A 20071-nucleotide genomic window follows, 5' to 3' on the forward strand; every position below is an offset into this window, starting at 1 on the left:
TACTTTATATTTTTACAGTTTAGTTTTGGTGAGATTTAGATGATAAATGTGTCTGGTTATCAAACTTTAAAAAGATTTATTTATTTTTATGTGTTTGTGTGAGCCTTACTTAGGGCTTCTATTTCTGTGACTAAACACCATGACCAACACAACTTGAGGAGGAACGAGTTTATTTGGCTTACACTTCCACACCACTGTTCACCACTGAAGGAAGTCAGGACAGGAATGGAAACAGGCGAGGAACCTGGAGGCAGGAGCTGATGCAGAGACCAAGGAGGAGTGTTACCTGCTGGCTTGCTTTGCCTGCCTTCTGAGAGAACCCAGGACCACCAGCCAAGAGATGGTCAACCCACAATGGGCTGCGCCCTCCCACAGCAACCACTAATTAAGAAAACATCCCACAGGCTTGAATCTTATGGTGGCATTTTCCTAACTGTAATTCCCTTCTCTCTGATGACTCCAGCTATGCCAAGTTGGTATACAACTAGTCAGGACAGTATGGGTGCCCGGTGTCTGTCTACACATCCACAGTGCCTAGTGCCAGTGGAGGCCAGAGTATGGTGTTGGATTCCCTGAAACTGGAGTCGCAGGTGGTCGTGATCTCCCATGTAGGGGCTGGGAACTGAACCCAGGCCCTCTGCAACAACAGCCAGTGACTTTAACCACGGAGCCATCTCTCCAGCCACACGTTATTAGACTTTATAGAGTGTACCTCCCAAGGTAATTTTGTGTGCTAAGGAGAGAGCAGCCTTGCTTTAGCTCCACAGCTGCTGAAGTGAAGCACCTGGCATTTCTAGATCTCCAGTTTGAAAACATCTGACAGTAGAAAATCCCCGCAGGTGAAGAGAAGGGCTATTTGGGAGCTTGCTTATTCTGGGTGGATTTCAAGTTTTTGCTCATATTGTGACCCTGTGGGCAGCTAAACTCATTTGCCAGGGGAAACAGAGTGCAATAGTGACATAGTCCTTTGCCATCTTGACCCCAGGCATACGTGCCTGTCTAAATTCAAATTACTTAATAGGGAAATATTTTCTTTCTTTCTTCTTCTTCTTCTTCTTCTTCTTCTTCTTCTTCTTCTTCTTCTTCTTCTTCTTCTTCTTCTTCTTCTTCTTCTTTTTTTTTTTTTTGGTTTTTCGAGACAGGGTTTCTCTGTAGCTTTTTGGTTCCTGTCCTGGAACTAGCTCTTGTAGACCAGGCTGGCCTCGAACTCACAGAGATCCGCCTGCCTCTGCCTCCCAAGTTCTGGGATTAAAGGCATGTGCCACCACCGCCCGGCTGGGAAATATTTTCTTTAAACAACATGTTTGTATTATGGTAAGGATTTTACAACAATGAATTTCAGTACAATTCTGTAATAGGAGAATTTCACATCCTTTAGGATCTCTGTCTTGCCAAAAACTTTTTTTTTTTTTTTTCGAGACAGGGTTTCTCTGTAGCTTTGGAGCTTGTCCTGGAAAACTTGCTCTTGTAGCCCAGGCTGGCCTCAAACTCACAGAGATCTACCCGCCTGCCAATGCCTCTCAAGTGCTGGGATTAAAGGCATGCACCACCACTGCCAGGCCATCCAGAGTGGTGGGTGTTGTTCCTAACCCCTACCCACTGGCTCCTTAGCTGCAGGACTCTAGGATATGCTCTCTGTGTGCCTTCATTTGTTTAATTGTATTTAGTTCTGTTCTGACTCTTTCCCATGAGTTCTGAGACAGTCTGCAGCAAGGATCAGAGCAACCCAGCAAATGAAGTGGAGACAGGAAGTGAGGCCAAGGTAAGTAAGCCCGTTCCAGGGACAATAAGATGCCGCAGCTGTGTGAGGGCCGGCTTCTCTGTGCACTTCCCAGAATCCCGGGATGAAAGGCAAGCAATCAACATCACAGAGCTCTGGTCCGGGAAAGCGGAAGTTGACTACTTCCCCCAAAGGGCCAGAAAGTTCCTGAAGAAATTCCCATGAAGAAGTTATTTAAGGAGTGTGGTGTGAAACCTTGGGAAGAAATGGGTTAATAATAGCTCCTTTCTCCCTAGGAGCTGGTGAGCATTAAAGGAGGCAAAATGGAACTTTTAAGAGGGTGATTGGTACTTAGTAAATGAAATGGATATTGACCATTATCAGTATGAGAGCTGTATAAAACTCATTTCCACGTTACATAAGGATACACAGCACAGTATCTGCAGTGGCTGTAGTGAGTGCAGAAGCAGGTTTTGTTTAGGTGAAGTGAACATGGACACAATAGGAACCATTCAGTGCGACCCAGCATGAGACTGTCTGATACCCTTATTGGATTAAAAGACAGAGCAGAGGGGACTTTGGAATGACCAGACTGTACACTTTTTAGAGCATCAACCTTTGGTAAGTTTCTTGTTCATCCAGTAAGACATAAGGACATGTTCTGTGAACAGAAAGACACAATAAGAGTAAAACTCAAGTTCATATAGGCAAGGGCTTTGTTTACTAATAACTACTAAGTGAATTATCAAGAGTCAATAAAATTTAGTACCCAAAAATTCACATTAGAATTTTCTAAAGATTCTGACAGCCCTGTATCAAGATGTCAGGCTAGGTTGCCATGTTCAAGAATGCTACAAGGATTGAGATGTGAGATAAGTCTGTTATTGACCAACTGTTAGCAATATGCAGGGTTTATTGGGCCCTTCGGTGGAAATTGTTCTTGACTGTGTCTGTGTGTGTGTATGTGTGTGGTATACCCACGTGTATGTGTTCTTGTTTGTATTCATCAGCATGCCTGCATTTGCATGTGTGTGTACATGGATGCCAGAGGTGAACATTAAATATCTTCTTTTGTTGCTAGCCTCCTCATTGTTTTGAGACCAGGTCTCTCACTGAATCAGGAATTCAGTGGTTCACATCAATTGGTTGGCCAGAAAGCATCAGTGATCATCCGGTCCGTGACTCCCAGCCCTGGGATCCTGTGATACACTAACACACATGGCTTTGTATGTAGGCCTGCGGAACTGAATATTTGTCAGCTGAGTGATTGTTCATACTGATATTTGTATTGTTCAAGGTGACTTCTGTGCGGCCCTGCTAGTCCTGCTGTGATAGTCCCATGACTCCTCAGCCCTCACAGTAGCCGCTCTGCCAACAGCAGTTCTAGACACACCCTTAAGATCCGGAATCTCCAAGACTTCTTCAGTGGAAAAGGATGAGTAAGAACATCTTCCCTGGAGAGACAGTTGATGACAGCACACCTGCCCTGGCAGCCTTTCTGCTTGGAGAGAAATCAGAGAATGACTCTTCCCTGCCCTTGTTCACTCACTTGCCATGGTAACCTGACTTCTCATCACCGTGACTAAGAGCGAAGTAACCTAGAAGGTTCTGGAAAGGCTTATTTGGTTCAGTCTCAGAGGTTTCGTTCAGTGGTCAACTGGTTCGATTGCTATGGCCTTTAGATAAGGCAAACATCGTAGCATCGTGGCACACATCATACAAGAGAGAAAACCAGCTCATCTCATGGGACAAGAAGCAGCAGGGAGGCAGGGAGAGACCGGGGACAAGGTCTTCTGAGGACTAGTGATCTACTATCTCCCAACTAAGACTTTCCTCCCTAAGTTGCCAGTGCATCCCAAAATGCTGTCGGAGGTGAGGACCAAGCTTTCAGACTCAAACCTTACCTTTGCTCTTTTCCTTTGTGTTGAAATTGCTGGTGGAGTCATCACTGTTTTCAGTAGCCACACTATTCCCATCTCCCACCAAGAAGATGCTTACCAGCCCTGACAACCAGACCCTGTGCCCCTGCAGCTACATGGTAGTGACCTGGCTGTGGCCAAGCCTACCAACCTGCTTGTTCCACACCTCTAGCACGTGGCTAAAACTGAAACCACTTTCGATACTAATGCCAATGGCACCCTCAATGCCTTGCACTGAGGACAAGAGTGTATAAAAAGGAGGACCAGTTTACTATGATATGGGAGAAGATACTGAGCGCAATCAAAATCAAAAGTGATTTTAGAGAAGAAAGAATTGGAACAGCAGCAGAAAGCTCTGGGAGAGTCTACAGCTTTATTGCTGTGGAACATTAGTGGAAGATGGGTTACACTTGTTTATGCTGTGGAACATTTGTTTATGCAAAGATGTGTTGCATCCTTTATTGCTGCCTTTGTTTAACTCTGTGAAGCTGTGTTACTTTGCCTAAGTACACCCGATAGGTCTAATAAAGAGCTGAATGACCAATAATGAGGTAGGAGAGAGAAAAAGGTGGGGCTGGAAGGTAGAGAGAATACATAGGAAAAGAAGAGAGAAGGGGAAGTGAGAAAAAGGAGAAGGAGACGAGGACTCCAGGGCCCATGACCACCAGTCATGGAATAAAAAGAAAAGGAAGGTATATAGAATAGAGAAAGAGAAAAGCCCAGAGGCAAAAGATAGGATAGTTTAAGAAAACCTGGCTAGAAACAAGCCAAGCTAAGGTCGGCATTCATAAGTAAGAACAAGTCTCAGTGTATTTATTTGGGAGCTGGGTGGTGGGCCCCCAAAAGGGCAAAGAGTAAAAAAATAACCAACTACACTCTACAGCACCAAGTGGGAGATATGCCAAGAGAATGCCCAGGGCTTCCCTGCAGCTTGGGGTCTGAGGCCTCTGCCTGCTGATGGTGCGTTTTCAGCTCGCCCAATACTGAAGAGGTTGATCAAGTCCACGCAAGCATAAATGTAGCTTCGTCACACAACAAAACATGGAAGGATCCAATTCTGTAGCCCATTATGGGCAGGTTTTAGGTTCCATTAGAGCACATTGCTGGACAGTTTCAAGAATCAAACGCCCATCATTTGCAGAGGAAGGGAAATAAGTTTGCATCCCAAGTCTCTATGTTGTAAGTGGAAAGGTGCATTGTCTTTAAAGGAGCCTGTAACTTGAGGGCCGGCTTGTTGGGGTTTTTGTCCTGCCCAGTTCCCCACAGCCGGTAAGCCCCAGAGAAAAATCACAGAGATCTCCATAAGTTATAAAACTGATTGGCCCATTAGCTCAGGCTACTTATTAGGTCTTGTAAATTATATTAACCCATTGTTCTTATCTATGCTCATGTGGCTCAGTACATTTTTCAGCTAGCAGGTTACATCTTGCTTCTTGGTGGTCTGGGCAGGAGTGGGAGGAATGGACTTCTTCCTTTCCAGTGGTCTCCTGTTCTCATCGCCCCACCTCTACTTCCTGCCTGGCCAGTCAGCGCTTATTCAAAACATGATTGACAGAATACACAATTCTCCCATACCAGGAGCCCATTTAACACTTGAAATGAGAAAGATTTACTAACGCTTCCCAGGTCAGGGATGGCTGTTCCTGAGCTCTCTAATCAAACAGGGGTAGGAGATGATGTGGGGACATAGGACCACAAAGATTAATGTGTAGACAATTTCAGCATCCTTGGGGATTTTTATTTTAGACACAGTCTTGAGTAGCCCAGGTTGGCCTCCAGTTTCTTTGTAGCCACAGATGACCTTAATCCTCCTGGTTTCATCTCCTGGATGTTGGCATTGCAAGTGTTCCAGACTCTGAGATGCTGGAGAGTGGAGCCAGGGCTTTGTGTATGCTAGGCAAGCACTCTGGCAAGCACCCGAAATACCTTCCCCCGTGTGTGTGTGTGTGTGTGTGTGTGTGCGTGCGCGCGCTTGCGCGTGCACACATGCATTCATGCCACAGCACATGTGTGGTGGTCAGAGAACAACTTGGAAGAGTTGGTTTTCTAGTTCCACGTATGGTTTCTGGAGATTGATTCAGATTGCCAGTCTTGGTGGTAGGTGCCACCTGTGGGACCCCCACCCCTTATTCCATCCCTTATAGTGAGTTTCAGATGGAGTCAGAAAACGGACATCTTCATAGCTGTGGCCTGTGTTTCTCTAAGTCCGGTCTCATAGCCAGAACCAGTTGTGTTGTTGCCAGGGTTTGGAAGGAGCTGCTGACTCACACTGTCTAGGGGTTAACACGTGCGGCAGGACCTCTGGCCACGTCCGCGGTAGACCTCACTTTCTGTTTCTCCGCGGAAATTGAAGCAATCATCCAGCGAGTTTTTCTGAGTCTGCCGTTGGGCTGCCTTCGCCCTTTGTCTCCTGCATTCCCTCTGTGCTCAGTGTAATGACTTCCTGCTTTCCCAGAAACGTTCGCTGAGCGTTCTTGCCTTTTCCTCCTGTAAACCCAACTGCTCTGTCTCAAAGTAGTTGTCCCCACAGGCGAGGAAATAAGTTAAAATCTGTTGAACAACAAATGCAGATTGGAAATCCTTCCTTGGTTCCATGTTTCCTCTTGCTAGGGTGTTACTTTTAAAAATTCTTTATTTTTTTTATTGTTAAGATGTGGCCTCAGTAGTGTAGCTCTGGTTGGCCTAGAACTCACTATGTAGACCAGGCTGGCTTCAGACTAATAGGTGTTGGGATTAAAGGTGTGTACCATCACATCCAGCTATATTCTCCTCTTTTTAACTTATACTTCTTTTCTTCTTTTGCATATATTATTCCTGACCACAGTTAGCCCTCCATCCCCTCCCCTAGTCTCTCCCCACCTCCTCTGTCCCCCAGATATAACCCCTCTGTTTCCCTTCAGAAAAGAACAGGCTTCCCAGGGCTGTCACCCAAACATGGCACAACACGGAGCCTGTGGGGGGCTGACCTAGGTCCTCTGCATATATGTTATGCTTGAGTAGCTTGATGTTTCTATGGAACTCCTAACTGGGAGATGAGGCACTGGCTGATTCTTTTGCCTGCTTGTGAAACCTTTTTCTTCCTACTAGGTCACCTCATCCAGCCTTGATATGATGGTATGTGCCTGGTCTTATTGCAACATATTCTTTTCATTTTAAGATTTAATTTAATTTAAAATTTTTGAGGCTGTATTTTAATTACAACATTTCCCCCTTCCCTTCCTTCCCTCCAAACCCTCCCATATACCCCTTCCCACTCTCCTCCAAATTTGTGGCCTCTTTATTAAAAATCTATTATTAATTAATTCACATAGGTATTCACACGTACATACATACACACACATGTATATTCTTAAATATAATCTGTTGAGTTTGTATAATGTCACTTGTATGTATGTTTTCAGGACTGGCTATGTGACACTGGGCAACTGATGGAGGAAGGTCATTGGCTAATAAAGGAACTGCCTTGGCCCATTTTTATTGGTTAGGACATAGGTAGGTGGAGTAAACAGAACAGAATGCCGGGAGGAAGAGGAAGTGAGCTCAGACTCCACAGCTCTCCTCTCCGGAGCAGACGCCTCAGAGAGACGCCATGCTCCTGGCTCCTGGGCAGAGGCACGCGATGAAGCAAGCCGCCAGGTCAGACATGCTGAATCTTTCCCGGTAAGACCGGTGCTCACAGATTATTAGAAATGGGCTAAATTAATATGTGAGAATTAGCCTAGAAGAGGCTAGATAGAAATGGGCCAAAGCAGTGTTTAAATGAATACAGTTTGTGTGTAATTATTTCGGGGCATAAGCTAGCCGAGCAGGCGACTGGGGTGTTGGGGACGCAGCCCCGCCGCTCCTTATTACTACAGGCAACCAACCAATTGGTGCGCTCTTCCTTGGGGGGGGGTGTTATGGTGGGCAGTGGGTCCTGAGACCACGGCAGGCCACAAAGGCAGTTGGGTTCCACCCCTGAGTGGCCTGCCGGCCATGAGGGGCAGCGAGTCCCAGGCAGGGAGCTGTGTGGTGGGTGAGAGACTGAGATGGATGGACACACCACAAGATCATACTGCAGGTCTTCGAAGGCAGCTGGTCCCACGGAAGGGAGCCATGTGGCAGGTGAGAGACAGAGACATGGATAGGCGCGCCATGCAGAGAAAGTGGATATTTATTTAGTGGCTTATGGAGGGGAAAGGGGAAAAGGGGAGAAGAAGGGGGGAGGAGAGAGAGAGAGAGAGAGAGAGAGAGAGAGAGAGAGAGAGAGAGAGGAAACAGAGGGGGAGAAGAGAGAGAGACAGAAGTTGCTTCTTCGAGAGATGGAAAGGCAGGTCTCAGACCGGAAGCAGAAGAAAAGATCTGCCTGCCTCCTTGGTGGTGGACGGGGAGGGAATGGGAGGGGCTTATCTCAGACAAGGAGGGCTTGACAGATCATTACAGGGGGATCACCTCTTTTGCTCTCAGATTTCCTCAGTTACCTGTAGTTCTTTGTGTTGTATCGGGGCCTCATGGGATTTTCCCTGTCCAGTTTAACATGTTCATTTGTGTCTTCCCTGTTTAGCTCATGTTTGTGATCATGTTGGTGAGACTTTTTGGTAAAGCTTCTGTTGTTACTAGGGAACTAATCTCACAGCAAAATTCATGATCCTCTGGCTCTTACAATTTTTTTGCTCCCTTTTAGAAAATGTTTCTGGTATGGGAGTGCTGTGTAGATGTATCCATTGGGACTGGGCTCCACAACTCTAAATATTTATTGATTATGGTTTTCTTTGGTGAGCTCTGTCTGTTGTGAAGAGAAGTTTCCATGATGGGGAGGGGGAAGCTATTCTTAACAGGCTAGACCCTGAAGGGGACGTGGGAAGTCTGGATGCTGAATTTTTTTTGGTTTTTAAAAAAGATTTATTTATTGTTTTTAATTGAGCTATACATTTTCTCTTCCCTTCCTCCCCTCTGCCCTTCTACCATCTCCTGTGACCCCCACAGTCACAATTTACTTAGGAGATCTTGTCTTTTTCTGCTTCCTATTTAGATCCACATATGTCTTTTTTAGGGTCCTCTTTGTTGTCTAGTTTCTCCGGGGTCATGGACTGTAGGCTGCTTTTTCTTTGCTGTATGTCTAAAACTCACTTCTGAGTGAGTAGATATTTGTCTTTCTGGATCTGGGTTACTGTTTGAGTTAAGGTTTCACCTCAGCCCCTGGCATTCATATAGCCAAAAAGTCTGGAATGTTAGGGTGAAAAGTTCCATCCCAAGCCTCCTCCTCTGGGAGTTTCCTCAGTCCAGACTCCACCCCTGAGAAAGTCTGCCATGGTGACCCCTCCTCAGAGATGCTCAAGACCACTCCCACAGGGTATTTAAACTGCCCCCCAGAGCACAAACACGTGGTTTCCTGTAGTATCCATTAAACGTGGGCTTTTTAAAATTTGGTTTGATTTGGTCTGATTTGGATTATTGTGTCGATGGAGAGGTTTATTGGAACACAAAAGCTTTTCATCTGGAAGTCCCACCGAGGGGGCTGTTTTTTTCTCACCAGCCCAGGGCTACATGTTGGGAAAACACCATTCTCCTCAGCGCCTGATCTGTGCCAGGCTAAGACTGGGTAAGTCCAGATTCAGAGTTTCCAATTTCCTTTAATTGTCTTCTAAAATGTTCATGTCTTAACTAAAGCCATAGCCTTTTGCTATCACACCAAGATGTAAATCTGTTCCAGTTGTCTTACAGATACCTACAGGTTCCTGGAAAAAGCTTTGCTGCTCTATCAAAAATCTGGTCTGGTAAAAACTAACAGACTCCAGATTTTGACCCCACCAAATTTCAAGCCTATTTTACAGGTCACTTCTGCTATCTGGGCCAAGACCAACTTACAGAGGGCCTTCTAGATGACACCATGACCTGCACCAGTTCCTAGAACTTCACCATTGATACCACCTCTCCTGGCTCAAATGAACACCTACCCAACAACCGAAATCTGGTTTTAAAGGGCACATCTGCTCTCTTGTCTCTCCTGTATAACCACGGCACTTCTCTCTCCTGTTCTTTCTTGCAGTTAATGACCCTTCCCATGGCTAGCCTTGTTCATATGACCAGTAATAACAATCTATGTTTTCTCCTAGCCATCTGCCTTCTCATGTCTCAAGGAACAGACACCTGAGGTCTCCAGGATGGCAGTAAACTAGGTGCCTCTCCAGCCACACCTTCTGCTGAGCATGAGCTCACCAACTCCCAACTCTCCCCTCTGTTATGTCACTCCATGCCTGCAAGAAGTAGCCAGACTTGAGCTGGTGTCCCTATACCCAAAGAGCCTGGGATGTTTGGTCGGAAGCATCATTCCAGCCCCTGGCACCCCTATACTCTGGGTTAAGGCTTCACCTCAGTCCCTGACATCAATATATCCCAAAAGTCTAGAATGTTTGGGTGAAAAGTTCCATCCCAAGCCTCCTCCCCTGGGAGTTTCCTCAGTCCAGACTCCACCGCTGAGAAAGCCCGCCATGGTGATCCCTCTTCAGAGATTCTCAAGACCACTCTCACAGGGTATTTAAACTGCTTCCCCAAACAGAGCAGTGTGAGGCTGTTGGATCCCCTTGTACTCTTCCAAATCTTCAGACCTAAAGGGTGAGATCCTTTCTTCAGGAATCCTCAAACTCCTAGAAGCCAAAATTTTATATCAATATTTAGGCACATGACTGCAGTGCCCATGGAGGCCAGGAGAGGACACCTGATTTCCTCTGGAGCTGGAGTTACCTGCCACTGAGAGCTTCCTGACATAGGTGCTGGGAACTGAACTCGTGTCCTTTGCAAGAACAACACACTCGAGTTCGGGCAGCGCAGCAATGGCGTCATGGTGGGAGTTGAGGTTCTGGGAAACTGCAGAGGCCTGAAAGAGGTTGTGACAGCGACTTTAAACATCCATAGCTCAGCACAGGAAGCATCTGATTAATGAATGATTCACCCATTTGGAACCTGGCTAAAGCCTGTGGATAATCCTGTGAATTGAATTCATTGGTTTGTAGCTGGGATTTGCCACCCAAAGTTTTTGCCTTTCTTGCCATTTCTGGTAGCCCATAGCTCACTGGGTGTGACTGCCAGTGTTGACTCCAATATGCTGCAACGGAAACCAACATGCCTGGAGCTCAAGCTTGATGACATTGAAGAGTTTGAGAGCATTCAGAAGGACTTGGAGACACGTAAGAAGCAGAAGGAAGATGTGGAAGGTGTAGGAACCAGTGATGGAGAAGGGGCTGCTAGGCTTAGCAGTGACCCCAAAAGCCGGGAACAAATGATTAATGATCGAATTGGTTATAAACCCCAACCTAAGCCCAACAATCGCACATCTCAGTTTGGAAACTTGGAGTTTTAGAGATGAATTCTCCTGCATGCCAGACCTCTGGAATGGAATAAAACGATGGCAGAAATACAGAACAGATTTAGAGAATTAAGTGTGTACAACCAAGGAGAATGTTTTCTGTCTCCTGCAGAGAGAAATAATGTCTGCATGAAATTACTGCTGTTCAACTTACTGATAAGCTAGAAGCCAAATTCTGGCTTGTTTCCAGAAAGTTGAACTGTGGAAAGCTTACCTGATTTTTGTTTTGAAAATTAAATATATTTTTGGAAAAATGCAAGACATCCCTAAAAGTAGTAGCAGTGAAGTTCCAGCTCTGAGAGGTGATGTCATCCTCCTTGTCTTTACAAAAGGACCCCTAACCTGGACACATGTAGTTGATCCCCGAACTTTCACGTCACCAGTTTATTCAGTATTTGGTGACAGCTGACCATACTGCAAGCAGCAGAGATTCCAGATGAGTTTGGTCATGGCTGTAACCTAGCACTTGGAAGTCTGAGGTAGGAGTATCATGAGTTGGAGGCTAGTCTGGGCAACACAGTGAAATCTTGTCTCACATTGTCTAAAACAAACCAAACCAAGACAAAGACTCCTACGCTCATGGAGATTGGATTCTAATGAACAAACAAAAAACCCGAAGAGTCAGATGCATTTACAGAAAGGCTTTATACAACGAGGGAAACACGAACATTTCCAAAAACACTAGCCACTTTAATTCTCCTTCCTTTGGGATGCGACTAGGAATCTGTGCCGCAGAAACCAATCTGAACTCTGGATACTTTTGCACAATGCCCCATTTTACCATAAAATTTAGGGACAGAAGTACCGGCAGTGGAAGCCAGAACATCTGGAATCAAGTTTCAAAAAGACCCATTAGCTGGCTTTACCCAGGCTTTTGGATAGTTCCTGAGTGATGTATATGGGAAGGTAGAGATAAAAGGGAATTGTGTAGCTTCCTCTTCCTGCTCCAAATTTCTTTTTACAAAATGTTTATTCCAGTTTTATTGTTGACCCCTAAGTCCTGTTATCTTACTGTTTTAAAAAACAATAAAACCCAAGACTCAGGCTGAAAAGAAAAAGAACAACACACTCAAACACTGAGCCATCTCTTCAGCTCTTAGACACCATATTCTTCATTCTCTCCTAATTAGGAGTTCTGTAGGTTTGGGTCTGTGTTTCTTCCTTTCTGTTTGCATATATTTGTTTTTATTTTATGCGTGTGTTTCACACCACATGCATTCAGTGACTGTAGAGGCTAGAAAAGGATATTAGGTCCTCTGGAACCAGAATTACAGATGTCTGAGTTGTCACGTGGATGCTTGAATTGAACCCAGTTCCTCTGCAAGAGCAGCTAGTGCTCTTAACCACTGAGCTGTCTCTCCAGCCCCGGGGCTGTATTTCTTTATTAGGCATTCTTTCTTCCACTCTCTGTGATCTGCTTCTGTTTCCCGATTCCATTTTCACAGCCCTCGTTAAGTCTAGCACTGACCTTTCTATCACCAGGCCTCCTGGGAACTCCTGTTTCCCTGCTGGCCCTAGTTGTTGGTCCTCACAGCCCAGAGCTCTTCACCCTTTCATTGGCTTGTACAACACAATCTGATTCTTCTGGACAGCTATTGGGATTTGCTGGTAACTTTGCTTATTCATGTTCAGAGCATCATCTGTCATCTATAATTGGCTTGTAGATCGCTGTTCACAGCCAGACTGCTCACTAACTTCAGGCCAGTGTGCTCAACATCTTCCTTGGCGTTTCCTCTGATGTCTTCATTGTTATCTTACACCCAACACACTTGAGATCAAGCTTATGTTTCTCAGCCTTCCCCCAGCATTAGTATCCTAATGTTCTTTGTTCCCAAGAATGTCTCCATCATTCAACTACCTACACAGGAAATTTTAAATTTCCTTCTGGAATCTCCCTCTCCCCATCACAGACAGTGTAATCCAGTTGCTGAACGCTGAAGCCAACTGCTTCTTAAGTCCGTCTGCTTTCTCCCCATCTGCCCTGACTAATTTAGTTTGAGATCCTGATGCAGTGAACATAGGTCTAGGGTTAAAAGGAATTAGGTAAGGCTAGAACACCAAAGCCTGGAGCACTGAGGATGGTAAATTAGGAGGATGGCTGCTGTGGAAGGGGAGGAGATACTTAGGATGGCTAGATAAGAGGAAGGCCTGGGCTCTGAGGAAAGCAAGCCGGTCTCTGCAGGTTCCTACTGGCGCCCATGGAGGATCCTACATATGACACTGTCACCCTTTCCCGTATTCTTGTACTGTATGTAACTAATTACAGTAGATAATTGTAAGTAGAGAAGGACGGCTTCTAAAATGCCCTCACTTATGCCAGGAAGGAGACCGCTTCAGATTGCCTACGTGAATAGGGAGCTAAAGATGAGGTCACCAAGGAATACTACGGATACATCCTGGTAGCTGTGGTAGGGCTTAGCTCCTACTACACAGGCAGTAAAGACAAGGTATATTGTAAAATATAGGCCATTCCTGTAAGTGGGAAAAGAAAGAGCTTGGCTTAGTTACCAGATAGTGGAGCCAGCTGCACTTGGTGTTAGCCGATCTCGCCAAGACCAATGGCTGGCAAACCAGGCCAAGCTTAAGAAATAATAAACAGGGCCACTTGACCATTCCACTGACCATGATCATCTCCCCAGCTGGGTAAGGGGACACACATGGGTGTACGTTCTCCACTAGCTGGTAATATTCCCAGAGAATAAACTAATCTCAATAGAAATTACACTGATCTTTGCCCAGTTTTTGTTAGAAGTTCTAGGAAAAGTCCCTGGGGACCATAACTGATTATGGGAATCTGTGCTGGTTAGTATTTATTATTTATTTATTTTTGGGGTGATTTGACACAGGTGAGAGTGGTTTGGAAAGAGGAAACCACAGTTAAGGGATTACCACCATCAGATTGGTTCATGGGCATATGTGGAGCATTTCCTTGATTGATGATTAATATGATTAATATGATATTAATATGATTAATATCAAGGGCCCAGTCCATTGTGGGAGGCACCACCCCTGGTCATGTGGGCCTTGGTTGTATAAGAAAGCAGGCTGATGATCCATGCTAGTGGGAGCTCAGGGGCTCTGACTGACAGCTGGGGAGTCTGCATGGCACCGAGCTAGGCCCTCTGAATGTGGGTGACAGTTGTGTGGCTTGATCTGTTTGTGAGCCCCTGGCAGTGAGACCAGGACTTATTCGAGGTGTATGAACTGGCTTTTTGGAGCTCATTCCCTATGGTGGGAGTCCTTGCTCAGTCTTGATACGGGGGTGGGGGTGGGGAGAGGGCCTGATCCTGTTCAACTTGGTATACCAGACTTCGTTGATGCTCCAAGGGAGGCCTGCCCCCCCTAAAGAGTGGACTGGGTATGATGGGGGATGTGGGCAGGTGGGAGAGATGGGGAATTGGGGTTGGTGTGTAAAATGAAAAAAAAAATTTAATTAAAAAGAAGAAAGCAGGTTGAGAAAGCTATGGGGAGCAAGCCAATGTTTCAGCCTTAATTGAGTTCTTACCTTGGCTTTCCTCAGTGATGGGCTGTGATCAGGATGAATAAGTCAAATAAGCTCTTTCCTCCCCAAGTTGCTTTTGGTCACGGTCTTATCACAGTAATAGAAACCTAATGAGGACAGAGTATTTCTGATTTTGATTTCTTAAATCGTGTGTGTGTGTGTGTTTGCACGCACATGCTCATGCTCATATGCATGCCACAGCATGTAAATATGTACGTAGATCAGAAGACAACTTGCAGGTATCAAGTTCTTGCTTACCATGTTGGTTCTAGGACTTGAACTCAGGTTAGCCTTGAGAGCAAGCATCAGTATCCACCGACCCATCTTACGGACCCTTCCCTGCTTTTCAGTAAATTTGCTCTCACTTGCTCACAACTCCTCTGTCTCCCTCTTTACTTCAGTCCCTCTCTCAGATTGACTTCTGATAATGGTTAATTGGTCTGCACCTTAGTTCCTAGGTCAAGCCCATCTGGGTAGAGATGCCCTAGCCTCTCAGAGGTCAGCATTAATCCTGTCTCCCGCATATAGACCACAACAATTGCTTCCTAATTGGTCTCTGTGCCATCGGTATGACCTTTTCTAAAATGAGATTGCTGCTGTCAGTGCCCGAGTCTTTCGGAGACATCCTTTGCCCCAAGAGTAAAGGCCCAGATTGTTTTCCCAGCTTATCAGGGTCTCCAGCGCATTTCCCCTCTCTCTCTTTCAATCTCACTCCTCCTACTCCCCACCCTCTTCCACACAGACGTTGATCTTGTTTGGTTGTTTAGTTATTTTCCAGTAGCTCAAATATGCCATCGTCCTGGTCACATACACCATTGTCCTGGTCACCCAGCTTCCCATCTCTTATGCTCGGGGTCTTGTTTACCTCTTCTCACTGATGCCCACACTTGTCCTCATTCTCACCTTCTCAGAGCTGAGTTCGGTGGCCTCAAATCCAGCGTCCAGTTTTTTTTTTCTCTAAGCTCAAATAAATGGCCATTTCTTTTTTAACACTCCCTATGTCAGATTTTAGTGACATTCTTACTCATTGGACTACCAGGCTACCATACCCATTAGCCCAGAAGCTGTTTTCTGTCGAGACCTGGGCTCTTTTCACCCCTTTTCCAGCCTGATGCTCATCACACATCTGTTGTACTGTGGGCCTAAGACTGAAAGGGTGAAGGCCAGGCGTCCTCTGACTAAATGGACGATTCATATTTCTGGTCACAATGCCCTTCTTCTGGTCAACAAGCCGTGACCTTGGGGGAACATGTCTAGAGATTTGGTTAGTGTTGGAAGGGTGAGTGTCAGGACCTGCTGCAATTGTCCCCAGTGTCATCATGGAGCCACCTTCTGAAGTGCCCCTCTGGTGTTACTCTTGTCATGAGGGGACTCAGCAACATTATCTGAAGAGGGTTGAAACTGGGGCCTGTTGAAGTTTACAGTCTTTTTAAAAATGTATTTGCAGAAAGGAAGTGCCCTCCACCTCCACTGTGTTCGTCTTGTTTTTTCTTTATCTCTTTCACTGGCCACACAAGCAACATTGCTATGATATATGATAGACCTCTCTCCTGTTTGGACACACTCTAAGTTTAGTGTAGGTAGAAAGCTATAAATAACTGAGGCGGTCATAAAAATGGATGGAGGGTTAGAATGGTACAAAATGAAGCCCCTGTGGTGGTTTTAATAAAGGATATCTCCTAGGCTCACTCACTCGAACACGGGTTTGCAGGTTGATGATGCTGTCTGCGGCTATGCAGCCTTGAGGAGCTGGAGCCTTGCTGGACGAGGCACACCTTGCTGGGGGAGGCATGGGCTTGCACAGTTTACAACCTTGCCCTTCTTTCAGTTCACTGTTTTTGCTCCATGTTTGTGGTTGAAGATAGGATCTTTCAGCTGCCTGCTGCCCTGCTGCCCCCACCGTTATGGACATTCCCTTTGGAGCTTTAAGCCTAAATAAACTTTCTTCTAGAAGTTGCTCTTGGTCATGGTGTTTTATTACAGCAACAAAAATAAGCAACACACCTTCCTATGAAAGGCACTGAGAATTGTTACGGGGATTAAAGTGTGTGTGTCATTGCTGCCTGGTCTGTAAGGCTGGCCAGTGTGGCTGTTTTACTTTTCTGATCCTCAGGCAAGCTTTATTTATTAAAATACAAATGAAATGCCACTACAGAGTTGGACATAGTTTAAAGATTAGGCATAGTTCATGGCTATCATGTCTGTCTGGGAATCTGGAAAGTGGAGACTACATATCCATTTTGATTTTTCAGTAAGGAAGACTAAAACGGGATGGAGGCAGGCGAATGATATGGAAGTCCTTTGTATTAGAGAGATAATATTGAAACATCAGAAGAAAACATCGAGAATTCGGCCATATGGGATAGAAGACTGAGTTGTAACCCTATCTCCCAATGTACCCTTCTCTCTTGTGGGGTTGAACCTGAAACCTTGCTCCTAACCAAATTCACAGGCCAAAGCTTTTAGGCTTTTACTTTCACTCAGAGAGACAAACCTGTGTATTGGGAAATACATCCATGTTTTTCTGGTTCCAATCCTCCTTTTGCTTTGAAACCCATCCCTGAGGACTTTCTAAACCATTTCTGTTTCAGTCCAGCCAGTCTACACAGGAGTACACAGGAGTTACTCACGTGCTGACTAAACACAGTCCCTGGGTTTAGTGGGGACTTACTAGTCAAACCTGCTGAGGACTGTAACATGAGGGGCTGGCTTGTTATTTCCTTCCTGCCCAGTACCCCACAGCCGGCAAGCCCCAGAGAAAACCACCCAAGAGATCTCCATAAGTTATAAAACTGATTGGCCTATTAGCTCAGTCTTCTTATTGGCTCTTGTAGCTTATATTAACCCATTATTCTTATCTGTGTTAGCCACGTGGCTCAGTACCTTTCTCAGAGGGGCAGCTCACATGTTGCCTCTTCGGTGGTCTGGGCTGGAGTGTGAGGAATGGGCTTCTTCCTTCCCAGCATTCTCCTGTTCTGCTTCCTATCTGGTTTACCCACCTATACTTCCTGCCTGGCCAATCAGCGTTTATTTAAAACATGATTGACAGACTACAGACAATTCTCCCACACCAGAGGATGAGCTAGGAACCTAGGCTATGGAAAGCCCTTCATTCCACTGCAGTTATAGGATTTGAAAACTATTAATCAGGTGCCCCTGGATACTTTGCTCGAGCTCTGACTTCACCCTTCTTCCCTAACTCAGAAACTCCTTGTATCACCTTTTGGTGATGTTCTGGTACAACCTGGCTCCAGGATGCACTTCAGTGTGCTCCACAGACAATCAAGAAGCCCTAATTTACCTCTCTCTGCCTCCAGTACCCAAGTAAGCCTGGCCTGAGAGCAGGACATGGGTCTCTAAGTTGCTCGTTGTAAGTATATTATTTTTCCCAGTGACTTCTCTGTTGTTAAAAGAAGCCTTTATCCTCTAACGAAATGTATCACCAAGGGGATTTTTATGCACTCAAGACTGAAGGTGCCAAGATTAATTGCAGCTGGACATACTTGCTGAGGTCTCTCTAAACATCATGAAAGGGCCTGCCTGCACAGCTGACTCTGGAAACATCTAAAGCCATGCGAACAGTTTACCCTTTGGAATCTTCTTCTGATGATCCTATGAAAATTTGCTGCTTCTGAAAATGCCACTTCATGAACTAGCTTCCTGGCAATGTGTCCAGGGAGGTCAGACCCACCCAGACTATGGGAACCTGAAGAGAAATGGCACTGTGAGGAATAAAGGGACAGCAGAAGGACTTACGACTCTGGGCTTTGGAGTTGGCTGTCAGTGGTGTTGTGCTCCATTAGTGGGCTACAGGCAAATTACTTAAATGATGCCCTGTTATTCTCATACTAAGAACAATAACACTGACTCTATGGCATGTGGAGATGGATCTTGCTATTGTACATAAACTTTGTGGTCCCAGAGATGCAGCGCATAAGGCTTGTTATCATTATATTTTAGCTGAGGTGAAGAGAGGGAAGAGATTAGTCCTGTCATTCAACACTTGGGGTCTTCAGGCTAGTTTCAAGTACACCAGCCCATACTAACATGATCCCCTTACTCTGTGAAGCAAAGGCCAAGGGACCTAGCTGTTTCCACTCTGCTTAGTACACAGGCACAGTACAAGCAATATGGGCGTGGAGGAGAAAAATGGTCTCAAGTGTGGGGAGACCACTGAGGACAGGGAAAATGGCATTCACTCCCAGTTATGGGCTGAGGAGTCTTCTGAGTTCACTGCATGCTGTTGGGGTGGTTAATATCAATTGTCTACTTGAGATCTTGAGTCCCCTAAGAGGCAAGCCTCCTGTGGGGAATTTTCTGGATTATGGTTCCCTCTGAGGATGTCTGGTATAGGAGGTTCTTCTGTTCATGTGTTACTTTCATTGGTTAATGAATAAAGAAACTCCAACTCCAGATGTCTGTGGGGGATTATCTTAAAAATGTTATTCTTGATAATTTCATACACGAATACAATGAAATGTGATCATATCTACCTGCCTAATCCCTCCTCCAACTTTCCTCATATCCCCCAATGTTTCTAACTTCATGCCTTTTAATAGACCCACTAAGCTCAGCCTTTCCTGCCTATATGTACATAGGGTTGGGTCATCTGCCATGGTAATCCTCTGAGGGGCCACACCCTCAAAAAAGAATGAAGCCATCAGCTGCCAATAGCTTCTTAGTAACACATGGGGTCTGACGATCCTCTATCCCATCTGCGCTGGGATTTTAGCTAGCTCGATCCACAGCAGGGGTGAGCTTGTGAGTGTGTGACAGCCATGCCACATCCAGAAACAACATTTCTTAGCAGTTCTCCCCATCCTGCGGTTCTCACATCCTTTCTGCCCCCCTTTCTGTGGTGTCCTCAGCTTTGGTCAGGAGGAGAGATGGCTATAGGTGCCCCCTCCCCCGACAGAGCTGAGCACTCAGCCTCTGATCCCCTGGGGAGTAGCATGACTGAGTTAACCAATGGGGAAAACTCACTTTTACCGTTCCCTGGGCTGGGCATCAGACTGAGTAGAAAGGAGAAAGTGAGCTGAGCTTTGGCATTCACTGTTCTCTGCTTCTGGGCTGTCGATGTGGTGCCATCAGGTTCCTCAAGCTCTTGCCATTGGGACTTTCCCACCATGATAGACTACACCCTTGAACCATAGTCAAAAGAAACCCTTCCTCTACACTAGTCAGCATGGTTTTCCATAGCAAGAGGAAAGGTAAGCATCTTAGGGTTTCTATTGCTGCAGAGAGACACCATAATCATGGCAACTCTTTTTTTTTGGTTTTGTTTAATTTATTTATTTTATAACCTGACCAAAGTTTTTCCTCCTTCCTCTCCTCCCATTCCCTCCCCCTCCTCAATCCATTCCTCCTCTGTTTCTGTTCAGAAAAGGGTAGGTCTCCCATGGGTATCAACAATGCATGACATTATTAAGTTGTAGTAAGACTAAGAATCTCCCTTTGTATTAAGGTTGACATGGCAATCCAGTATGAGGAACAGGTTCTCAACAGCCAGCCAAAGTAGGGACAGCCCCTGCTCCTGTTGTTAGGAGTCACACAAGTAGACCAAACTACACAACTGTCAGATATAT

At 45.6% G+C, this 20071-nt stretch overlaps 1 pseudogene; it reads left to right on the plus strand.

Annotated features, from left to right (window-relative positions):
• Positions 1–10720: 10720 nt before the first annotated feature.
• Positions 10721–11007, plus strand: LOC142855558 (anaphase-promoting complex subunit CDC26 pseudogene; annotated as a pseudogene).
• Positions 11008–20071: the final 9064 nt, after the last annotated feature.

This window comes from Microtus pennsylvanicus, chromosome 8 (genome assembly GCF_037038515.1).
Source record: "Microtus pennsylvanicus isolate mMicPen1 chromosome 8, mMicPen1.hap1, whole genome shotgun sequence".
NCBI classification, from domain to species: domain Eukaryota; kingdom Metazoa; phylum Chordata; class Mammalia; order Rodentia; family Cricetidae; genus Microtus; species Microtus pennsylvanicus.